This window comes from Octodon degus, unplaced genomic scaffold (assembly GCF_000260255.1).
Source record: "Octodon degus isolate 3935 unplaced genomic scaffold, OctDeg1.0 scaffold00050, whole genome shotgun sequence".
Taxonomy (NCBI): Eukaryota; Metazoa; Chordata; class Mammalia; order Rodentia; family Octodontidae; genus Octodon; species Octodon degus.
Genome location: NW_004524626.1, coordinates 8,082,047 through 8,093,869, shown reverse-complemented (window position 1 = coordinate 8,093,869; position 11,823 = coordinate 8,082,047). Strand labels below are relative to the sequence as shown.

General features: G+C 52.7%; 1 protein-coding gene across 2 annotated transcripts in view; it reads right to left on the bottom strand.

Annotated features, from left to right (window-relative positions):
- The window catches only part of Gng7 (G protein subunit gamma 7), a 115,686-nt gene that overhangs the window by 79,696 nt on the left and 24,167 nt on the right, over positions 1-11,823 (bottom strand). The window lies entirely within an intron of this gene.

Below are 11,823 nucleotides of genomic sequence, written 5' to 3'. Positions count from 1 at the left end.
ATATATAAAAAAAAAAGAAAGTCTACTGGAACCAAGGGTCGCCGGTCACATGATGGTCACTGCTAGTGAAAGACCTTCAGTTAGCAGTCAGGACTTCAAGAGAAAGTGGGGGGCTGGGAGTGCAAGGACCTGGATTCGATGCCCAGTAGTGCATGCATGTGGGCTCCAGAGCCTCGGGCATGTGCTGGGCACCAAGCAAGCAATTAAATAAAATATTTAAAAAGAAATAATTAAGTCAGGGCATGGTGGCGCACGCCTGTAATCCCAGCGCTGGGGAAGCTGAAAACAGGAGGATCACTAGGAGCCTGAGCTGCTTAGTGAGACCCTGTACCAAATACATAAAAAAAAGTAGATCCCTGGCACCACAAAAAAAAAAAAAAAAAAAAAAAGCGGAAGAGGCCCAGTCAGTTCCCTGGACCCGCGGTGTCCAAGCCACCAACTGGGGTACCCTGGGGGAGCACTCTGCAAGTCCCGCCCACCCAGGCTCCTAGTGGCCCTTGCATCTTTGCTACTTACCTACAGCCATGGGGACACCCATGCACTGGACCCTGGACCCTAGAAGATCACTATATAGGGCTCTGGGACCCTGACACCCCCAAGAATTCACGCTTAATGTCCCCAACCCCTGGGCTAGGTGCCCATGCCAAGGGCCCCCACGTGACAGCCACAAGTGTCCCTGGGCATGGCTCAGCATCCCCTGGGGGCACGATCACCCCTCCCTCCCCAGCGACCCCATATGTGACAAGAAGTCACTGGAGGCTTGAGTTGGGGAGGGCTGAGAACCACTAGTTACAATAGGGGGAGCCCTTGGTTTGCAGGCCTGAGCTGGTGAGGTGAGGTAGCCAGAGCAGGGCTGGGTGAGGAAGGAGGCTGGGAATTTGGTGCCAGAGCTCAGGAAATAGGACAGGGCCCATGGAAAACTGTCCCCAGCTCAGCACCCCGGGAAGACAGCAGGGGTGTGGAGGGGCCGCGTGGCCCAATCTGGACCCTTCTCACCCAGCCAGGGCCACACCCAGCCTCGCTGGCCTTTCCTAAGGATGGAAGGAGGTGACTTATTTCTTGCGTGGAACTAGGGACTGAAGCCAGGGCTTGTGCAGTGTTGACAGGGTCTTGTTAGGCTGCTGTCATGGAGACTGGGCTCCAACTTTCAGTCCTCCTGTCTGAGCCTCTGGTAGCAGGGATCGAGCTCGGGAACTTGCACTTGCCAGGTAGGCGCTTAGACTGCTGAGCCCCATAAAACCTTTCCTGTTCACAAACTTAGTTCTGGCTTCAGATACGACAGAACAAGAACAGCACTTCGGTTCCAGGTGTTCTGCTCCAAAGCCATAACGCTGGTTTAATTGCAAACCAGGGTTAGACACACGCAGGTTGAAAAGTTTTACGTGGTCTCTAGCGGGGCCGCAAAGCAAGAGGTGAGCAGAATCAAGGCTGCCTCGGCTTCCAGCCAACCCCAGCTTTCCATCCCTGTCACCGCCAAGCGCTGCCACCTCCTGCACTAACAGCAAGGCCCTAACACAGAGGAGCAAACCCACCATGAACTGCGCATGCGCGAGACCATCACACACACACACACACACACACACACACACACACACACACGCAGGCACGCACACACACGCACGCACACGCACACGCACGCACCTGCCTCCCACCCCTCCCCACGTGTGGGAAAGCATCTCACAGAAAACTGATCTCTGATGCCAAAAGGGTTGAGGACTCCTGCTATAGGACACCCGGCTACGCTGGAGGGAATCCTCAGCTGGTCCCTGTAACTCTCATGAAAACATAAAATGATGCTGAAATGCAAAACTCATTTGATGAGGCCAGGGAGATAGCTCAGTGGCGTAAGTGCCCGCCTAAAGGAGCAAGGTACTGAGTTCAATCCCCCAGACAAAAACAAAAACCAACTCATTGTAGAGGAAAAAAAAGGCTCACTGTAGGGCTGGCGGTGTGGTTCAGTGGTGAGCACTTCACTAGCGCTTGGAAGCCCTGGGTTCCATCCCCAGCACCTTAAAAGAAGAGTTTGGCGCGGGTGTGCTCAAGATTCGGCTTCACCGGCTTCACCGGTAACTCACGGCCGGCGGAGGAAGGCACCGCTGCTGGGGGCGTCCCGGGCGGGCGGCTCCTGCCTTCCGGGAGGGGCTGAAGGCCGCCCGCTGCCTCCACACCGCGCCACGCCCACCTCCTGCTGGCGTCTGGCTGCGAGCGGCGCGTGTATGCAGTCGGGGAGGCCCTTCGTGCTGAGCGCAGATCAACCTTATTAAGTCGATGACAACAAGAAATTAGGGACATTCGTAGACCTCTTTAAAATTCACGGTGAGGGAAAACCCCGTAAAGTGCTGGCTAAGGACGGTGGCAAAGAATCGCAAGCCAAGGACGTCATCTCAAACGCAAGAAATGAATGAACAAAAATTTTGGTTCACTGAAAACAAAAACAGAAAAAAAGAAAGAAAAGTTCATAGCCAGGCATGATGATCCCAACGTTCTGGGAGGCTGAGGCAGGAGGATTGCAAGTTCAAACCCAGCCTGGGCAACTTAGTGACTTAGTGAGACCTTATCTCCAAATGAACAAACGGGCTGGGGCTGGAGCTCAGTGGAAGGCCCTGAGGTAATTCCCCAGGATGGCAAAAAATAGTTTTAATTTAAAAAGTTAAAGTTTTGTTTTTGTTCTTTTAAATGCTGGCCGGCTTTCTGTGAACTCCAACTAATTAGGTGAAATACACACTGTCAACTGCAGGTGGCGCCCGAGCTGCAGAAATGTCTGAAGCGGGTCTTGCACAATTAGCTCAACTAGGACTGTCCTCTTGGAACTGGCGCTGTTGTCTCTCTGAGGACAAAGAAAGGACCCTGTCCGTAATTGCCACCGGGGATGCATGATGAAAGGGCTGGAGCAGCATCCCTATGGAGCTGCTGGAGGCCAAGACTGTCTCTATCTTATAGGAACTGGCTATGTGTAACTCTGCTTTTTCTTTTCCTTTCTTTTTTTTGAATTGTTATTGTTTATTATTCATTATTATTCATATGCAAATATTTACAAATCAGCATTGTTACACTGTTAAAAGTTTTTTTGTTTTTATTTGCAATCCTCTCTACATTTTCCATTAGCTTCTCAGTGTCATTTTCCTTTCTTTTTTTTATTTTTTTATTTTATTTTTTTTATCATTTTTCTTTCTTTCTTTCTTTTTGTATTTTAGGGAAGGGTCTACAGGGCGTTCAGAGACTCACTACTAGATTGGACTGGTAGTGATCCATCTGTTTACAGCCTCCCAAAAGCTGGGATTACAGGCGCGCACCACCATGCCCTTTTTTTCTTTTCTTCTCTTTTGTATTTTAGGAAAGGGTCTACAGGGTGTTCAGGATCTCACTACTAGATCAGACTCATGGAGTCCCAGAGCTGGGATTACAGGTGCGCACCACCATGTCCAGTCTCAATTCCCATCTCAGAACACCCCGGGGATTGAATCGCTGGCCCCTGTGCCTGTTGCAGGCTCTTTAATCCGCTCAGCTATTTGGCCGGTCCTCTCTCTCTTTTTTGAGACAGGCCTCAATATGTAGTTCTAGCTAGCTTTGAATTCACTATGTAGCCCAGGCTGGCCTCAAACGTGCAGTGATCCTCCTGCCTCAGCCTCCCGGGTGCTGGGATTTGAAGTGATTACAACTCACAGATGCAAAGATAGTATGGAGGGATCCAGCACCTTCTGCCCAGTTTCCCTACCAGCAGCACTTTATAAAACTATGTGCTAATATCCAACCCAGGAAAGGGAGAGAGGCCCATCTGTCACACTGAGTATACGGGCTGAATGCTAAGGGTTATTTTTGTCTGGGAGAACCCTATAGAAAGTGTTCACGTCATACCCATTTGCAGTACACAACTCAGCCAGGAGTGGCAGCTCACCCGTCATCCCAGCTAGCTGGGAGGCTGAAGCAGGGGGATCCACATTCAAGGTCAGTCTGTGCAACTTAGGAAGACCTTGTCCCAAAACAAAAAGTGAAAAGGGGGGCCCTGGGGCTCAGTGAGAAGTCCGTGTTCCTTCCCCAGGGCTGCAAAAATCAACGACAAGGACAGAGTTCACTGGCTGGTGGAAGGTTCTAGCTCCAGTAGTGGTTACCACTAAGGCAGCGCAGAGCACACCCAACACCGCTCTGACCCCAGGAGCCAGCCCTCGATGGTGCCCTCCCACGAGGCCACTTCCTGTCCCTAGAGTCGCTGTTTGGGCACTTCCTGTCCGCAGAGCCCAGGCCGGGTGTCCTCTGTGTCTGGGTCTCTTACTGAGCACGCTGTCCTCCAAGTCTCTCCATACCGCAGCAGGCGTCACAGCCCTGCTCCCGTCCTGGCTGTCCTGGCCGAGCGCCGCTCCCGCCTGGGCTTGACCATCCTGTGTGCCCCTCTGTGCCCTCCAGGCTTGTCTCTGCCTTCTGGCAGCTCTGACCCTTGGCAGGAGCGTCTGGGCCTTTGGGGCCATTTTCCGGTCTGTCTCCCACCTGCGCTCCAGGCTGGGCCGTCCTTGAGCCCACAGTGGCCACTGCAGAGCCCCGGGTTTGCTCAGCCCAAACCATCTGGGCCAAGCATAGAGTGTGGGTGGCCGTGTCCAGTGGCTTCATCCCTGGGGCCTAAGACACAGCCAGGCTGCAAGTTGTGCCAGCTGGTGCTCACCGTCCTCAACGACCTTCACTCAGCTCCGCCAGAGACGCTGCCAGCCTCTGGTCCTGTCACAAACCCCGGAGCACCCAAGGGGCAATGGAAGAAGCGGCAGGGGCCTCTCAAGAGAAGAAAGGAAGCCCAAGGATTCTGGGATGCCAGAGCGAGGTCTGCCTGGTGGTGGGATCCGTGGGTCGGGACAGAGGGGCAGGTGGGGACAAGCGGCCCCAAGCCTCCAGGGGGCCGTGCACAGGTGGCAGACATTGCTGCAGTGGTAGCAGACGGAAGCTAGGTCTTGGCAAAGAGCTTCTTTTCCAGCCCTTTTTACCTTTTGAGACCAAGTCTTGCTAAGACGCCCAGGATGGGCTTGAACTTGTGATCCTCTTGCCTCACCTCCCAGACAGCTGGGACAGGCCTGCATCAGCATCTGGCTATCCTTCACCCTTCCAAAGTGTGTAATTCAGCAGCTCATAGGATAAACGTGACCACCATGCTCCCCAAAGAGAACTTTCTGTGACCGCCACATGGACCCGAGTCCAGTGTCACCAGGCAGCGAGAGCCCTGGCACTGGGATCTCATGGGCTCTGCTCACCACCATGGTTCACGGATGCACACAAGGACAGAGAGGTGACCGATGATTACAGGGGTCCTCCTGAATCCCAGGGCTACAGGAAAAGCCCGAGGCACTGGGGTCCCGGGAGGCACTACACGAGAAAGTGCTTGGCTGAGGACACCGGTGCGGCTCTGACTTCAGCTGTGTCACCAGTCGTTATGAATAAGGAAAGTGAAAAGACCTCTGTCACCCCTGTTCAAGGGACACCCCCAGGCTGCTCTGTCAGTGATTTTCACATGGCTTCCGATAAAGTTCGGTAGACTTCACGCCCTTAAGCATCGCCAGACTGGGGGAAAAGGCAACTACGCTCTCAGTTCCCAACCTGGGGGTCTGTGCTGTGTCCCCACCAGAGCCAGGAAATCTGGGGACTGGAGTCTGGGATTACCTGGTCTGCTGAGGTCCTACGGCACTGCCCACAGTGATACCCACATGAGTGGGTATGGGGAGGGACAAAGGGCTCAGGCCAGGCAGCCAGGTCCCCTGGTCACACTGCCAGCCCCTCGGGATGTGGTCTGCTCTCTGGAGCAGGGAAGGGTTTAGCACAGTAGGCTTCAGCAGACCAGGAACACTGGATTTCTGAGTCCTAACCTGCCCGTCCTGTCCTTCCGGAACCTTCTAATGTCACCTAGCAACTGAGCACCCTGCCCCCTCGCAACGTGGCCCTGGTCACTCAAGGTCCCCTTGGGCTTGCTGCTGGCTGACGCTTAGCAGGGCTCCTTGAGGGCAAGGACAGCTCTTGTCCCCCACAAAGGTCAGGCAGAGCTGGCTCCATGAGTCCCAGGTCCCCTTCCGATGGCCCCCTCCTTGTGCTCAGTCACCTCAGACCTCAGCCCCAAGCAACGTGACCCATCCAGGTTGGGCCCCAGCAGGCATCATGGGGTGTAGTGTAGACAGGACACGGAGCTGCCATAGCCGAACGCCTGTCATGCCTGTGTCACACACCATTCCCGGCTCTGTCCCCAGCAGTGCTCTCTGCCCTGGACCCAGGTCTGACTCAGCGCTGTCAGGGAGAGCAAAGCCCTGGCGACCAGGGCCCTGGTCACCCACAGAAGGACAGAGGGCTGGGAGGGGAAGGGCACAAGGCAGCTGGGAGGTGGCATCATGTCCCCTGCCCAGCACCTGGACATACCTCTGCCGCCTGAGCCCTGCACTGTGCGCTCCCCCAAGGGAATCTGCCAACCTTGACAGCTGCAACTGAGGGGTCTCAGACAGGGTGGGAAGGTCTTAGAGGTGAAGAGGGGACACTGGCTACAGTCCCCTCCCCCAGCAAGGACCCTGGGGAGCTGAGGCGCAAGGGGGGGGCGGGAAGTTCTAAAAATGTTTGTGAGGTGGGTGGGGGAAGGTGAATAGAGACAGAAAAGTTGGCATATGCTGCTTTCTTCTTCTTTTTCTTTTTTTGTCTTTGTGAGACAGGGTCCTGCTATGCAGCTCAGGCTGGCCCTGAGCTCATGGGTAGCCCAGGCTGATCTCGAACTCACAATGATCCTCCTTGCCTCAGCCACCACGCCCGACTTAAGCCAACAGACCTAGACCCTACCTCAATGGATAAACAAACAAACAGATACTACCATGAGACATTAGAATCACACCTATGGTTTTGAAAGCCAGTTATGGCGTGGCCTGGCCTGTGGAGACTCAGCTGTCACAGTCTGTTCCCAGCAGTGCCGGGGGCTGGGATGAGCAAGCTAATGCAAGGATTATACACTGAGCACAAACACAAACCCCGACACAGCGAAAGCCTGAGGCAGCCACTCCTGAAGCCCAGGACAAAGGGGACACTGAGAAGCACAACTTGGTAGGGAGAAAAGAAAAGAAAGAACCGGACTTAAGCAATGGAGAAGAGACCAGAAGAAACCTTTCTCCACAGAAGATCTATGGTGTGTGTGTGTGTGTGTGTGTGTGTGTGTGTGTGTGTGCGCCCACCTGCACACATGTGCTGGGAATTGAATTCCAGACCCTGCATGTGCCACTGAGCTATATCCCCAGCCCTCTCTATGAAGGGCTGCAGAGAGAGCTCACCGGTCTAAGCACCTGTCTGGCAAGTGCATAAGACCAGGTATGGCGGTGCATGTCTGTAATCCCAGTGCTGGGGAGGCTGAAACAGGAGGATCCCTACAAGTCTGAGCTGCATAGTGAGACCCTTTATCAACTACATTTTTTTAAAAAAATCTATGAAATGGCTAATAAAATGTTCAACAAGCTGGGCGCGGTGGCACACGCCTGTAATCCTGACACTTGGGAGGCTGAGGTAGGAAGACTGGCACGAGGCCAACCTGAACTACATAGAGAGACCCTGTCTCAAATAAAATAAAATAAAAAGGCCAGGGAGATAGCTCAGCGGCATAAGTGCCTGCCTGGCAAGAGCAAATTCAATCCCCAGTACTTGGGGGAAAAAAAAAATCACAAAAAGTAATTTCTTTTTTTGTGTGTGCAGGGTCTCACTACATGGCCCAGACTTGTAGTGATCCTCCTGATTTCTGCTTCCCTAGCGCTGGGATTACAGGCATGCGCCACCACGCCCAGACTCCATCACAGGCTCAGTGCGCCTGAGGGTGGGGCTGGCATGCATGCGGAGCCAGGGATCGAACCCTGGTCCCTGTGCTTACCTAAGCAAGCCCTTAGTCCGCTGAGCTATACTGTTGGCCCTACAAAAAGTAATTCAGCAGTTGGAATTATCAAGGACATGCAAAGCAACATCAGCTGAGATATCATCTCATCCCAAAGGGAGACTGGTTACCAAAAAGAGGAAGATACCAGGCACATGGCACAGGCTGGCGACTCCAGCTGTTCTGGGGGCTGAGGCAGGAGGGCTGCCAAGTTCAAGCCCAGTCTGGGCAACTCAGCAAGACCCTGGCTCAACACATAATAAAAAGGGCTGCAGTGTGGCTCAGCCATGAGCACTTGCCTAGCATGCAGGATACCCTGGGTTCCAGTCCCGTCCCCTTCCACAGAAAAGATTAATGACACTATTGTCTGTCACAAGGTCAAGAGCATTCCCAGGCAGCTGCCAACACAGCGGATTCTTGGAGGTCACAGGGGGGTGCTGCTCTGGGGTGAAGAGGACGGGGCTGCACAAGGCACTGTCACTCCAGCATCACACACCACAGGACTGTGACTTTGTCACAGCTGCCTACCCAGCTGCGTGTTCTGATGGAGGAAACCGAGACAGGAAAATGGTACAACCTCCACCAGCAGCCACACAAGACCCGGGGCCTGGGGAGTGGCTCTCTCCCTCACCACAACAGCGTGGAGCAGAGAGGGCCCCAGCCCGATGACACCTGCCCCTGGCTGTGAGCCACACGCATGTGGCGCTGTTCTAGACACTGAGTTTGTACTGATTTGTTACACAGCACTAGCTAACTAATATAAGGGGAGGCTACGGTCATGGCAGGCTAGCGGCAGAAATCCATCCCGAGAAGTGGGATCTCAGATGACTTCCCCACTGCCAGGACCTCGTACCCCTGTGTAAAGGCACGCAGGGTAGCCTGCTCCACACCCACACTGCGGGGAACAGGACCTTCACACGCAGGGGCCGCCATGTGAAGCAGCTACGTGGTGTCTGACTGTATTTAAACAAATCATTCCAACAACAGAGTAAAAATAATACTTTCTGAACATAGGTAGTGGTTTGTATATTAACAATCATATATATATTCTATTATAACATATTTCCATTCATTTTTGGTAAGTATAAACATATTTATTCATTTAGTTGTCCAAACACATGGAGGTCATTTCCCTTTTTTTTTTTTTTTGGTACTGAAGATTAAGCTTAGGGCTTTTGCCCTGCGCTCCATCCCCCTTTCTATTATTGTTATTATTATTTTTTTTAAATTTAGTACAGGGTCTACACGGTCTCATTACACAGATCAGACTTTAGTGATTTGCCTGTTTTCAGCCTCCCAAGCGCTGGGATTACAGATGCACGCCACCACACCCAGTCTCAGTCACTATCTCAGGGTGCCTGGGGGGCCAGGGAGGAATGGCAGGCCAGGGCCGGCCGCTGCACTCTGCCTAAGCAGGCACTTCAGTCTGCTGAGCTATCTGGCTGGGCTCCTTTCTACTATTTATTTTGAGACTGGGTCTTGCTATGTGGTTAAGTTGCCTGGGCTGCCAGGGCTCAAACTTGAGATCCTCCTGCCTCAGCCTCCTGCCAAGCATAGGCCTCTGTGCCCAGCTTTATTCAGTTTTTATGAAAGAAAAAAACTGAGCAAAAACCTGAATATATATTTAATTATCACAACACATCATTATCATTTGCTTCTTAGGAATGACAACATTGAATCACCAAGGAAGACAGTAAGCAGCTGAGGGTCACAGCCAGAAAGAGCACAGTCAGGACCTGACTCCAGTACAAACTCCTCCCCGTGACTTGGGCCTGAGGCTGCCGATAAGAAATACTAGAGAAGGGGAGGAAGGTGAACTCCACAGGGCTTGGCTGGCCTGGCCCACTGCTTGTTTCTGTTGATAAAGTTTTATTGGCACACCACCAGCTCTTCACAAGTCACCTCGGCTGCCTGCGCCTGCGACAGGGATGTGCTGCCGAAGCAAGCACATGGATGTATACTCCGCAGGGAGCTTGGGGCCTAGAACCCATCTGTCTACACTGGGACCCCTCACAGGCCGAGCGAGCTCACCCCAGACCTACAGCGGAGTCCGGAGAGCCTTGGATTCCAGGCACAGATGACAGGACAAATTCTGAAGTTTTCTGAGCAAAGTAATACAACAAAAACAATGTTGGTAGACCTCACATGCTGGAATTGGGGGGGTCTAGGGTCCCCCAAACATAGCAACATCCTAGTGACTATGCAATGACTATCTTCAAAAATTATAAAATAGCATTTATAATACAATGAAAAAGACAGACACAAAGCAGGCATGTTGGCGCAAGTCTAGATATCAGCACCGGGCAGGCTAAGGCAGCAGGATTGTCGTGTGCTCTGGACCAGCCTGGGCTACGGTGTGAGCTCAAGGCCAGCCTGAATGGAATAGCTAGAACTTGTCTCAAAAAGAAAAAAAAAAAAAAAAAAAAAAAAAAAAAAAAAGGCTGAGAAGATAGTTCAGCGGTCTAAGTACCTGCCTGGAAAGAGCAAGGACCAAGGTTCAGTTCCCAGTATAGCATGCATGCTGTGCTGGCCCTGGAACCCTGGGTGCACTGTGCCGGCACTGAAACCAATCTCGGTGGCACATGCCTGTAATCCCAGCTCTGGGGAGGCTGAGACAGGAAGATCACTAGGAGTCTCAACTGCATATGGAGACTCTGTACCAAATAAATAAATAATTTTAAAAAATAATTTAAAAAAAAAGACAAAAAGAAAGGGAGAAGGAAGGAAAGAAGGATGGAACAAGAAAGAAAGAAAGGCAAAGCAAAGCAAAGAGAAAATGCAGGCCAGGCAGTGCAGGACTGTCATCCTAGGACTTGGAGGCTGAGGCAGAAGATTGCAAGTTCAAGTCCAGCCTGGGCAACTTTCAATGAGAGGTTTTTTGTTTGTTTGTTTTTGTATTTCAGGTAAGCGTCCACAGGGTGTTCAGGGTCTCACTACTAGATGCAACTAGTAGTGATCCCCCTGTTTACAGACTCCCAAGAGCTCGGATTACAGGCACGGGCCACCATGCCCAGTCTCAATTAATGTCTTAGCACCGAGCGGCACTGCAGGCCCAGGGATTGAAACCCCAGCCCCTGCGCCTCCTTGCAGGCGCTTTAATTCACTGAGCTGTTTCGCCAGCCCTGAGAGCCTGCTTGAAATACAGAAATACAAAGGGCAGTACACGTGGAAAAGACAGCACCCTGCTGCTCATTGGTGCGTGACAGCCTAGCTTCGGAAGGATTTCTCTCATTCTTCACATGCTCTTTTGGGAATCTCTCTGGTTCTGAAATAATCTGACATATAAGGGAGTCACCGGGAGCAGCACAGTGCCAACCCCCCTGGGCCAGCATGCCGGGTGCTCTTGCCCTCACCACGGGCCTCCTGCAAAGGGCTACACAGTGGAGGCCTGGGCGAGTCGGCCGGAGGGCGCCAGAGGCTCTTCCTCTTCTTCCATGTAACCCAGAGCCTCGCGGATCTGGAGGCCATGGCGCTGAGAAAATAATCCAGGGTCAGGGGGGCAAGTGCGGCGCTTTTCCCTGCAGTGTGGGATCTGGAGACAGGAGCTGGTAATCAAAGAGAGGGCGCGAGGGGAGGAAAGGGTGTAAGCGAGGATGATGGGGACGCAGAGCGCACACACTGAACCGCACACTGCGGATCTAGAGTGCAGCCCAGCCAAGGGGAGACGCAGAGCGCAAAGCACGCTGTGCGCATGCGCGAACCTGCTACCAGGAAACCCGTTTGTCTGTGTAACCGACTTTAAAAAGTGAAAAGGTGACAGGAAGAGTTACGTCAGGGGCTGAGGATCTTGACTTTAGAAGGAAGGATGGAAGGAGAAAGGGGAAGGGGGGGAGAGGGAGAAGAGGGAGAGAGGGTTGGGGAGATGGTTTAGTGGAATAAGTGCTTCCCTGGCAAGCACAAGGGCCTGACTTCAATCCCTGTTTCTGCCAAAAAAAAAAGGGGAGGGGAGGATGCAATTATCCAAA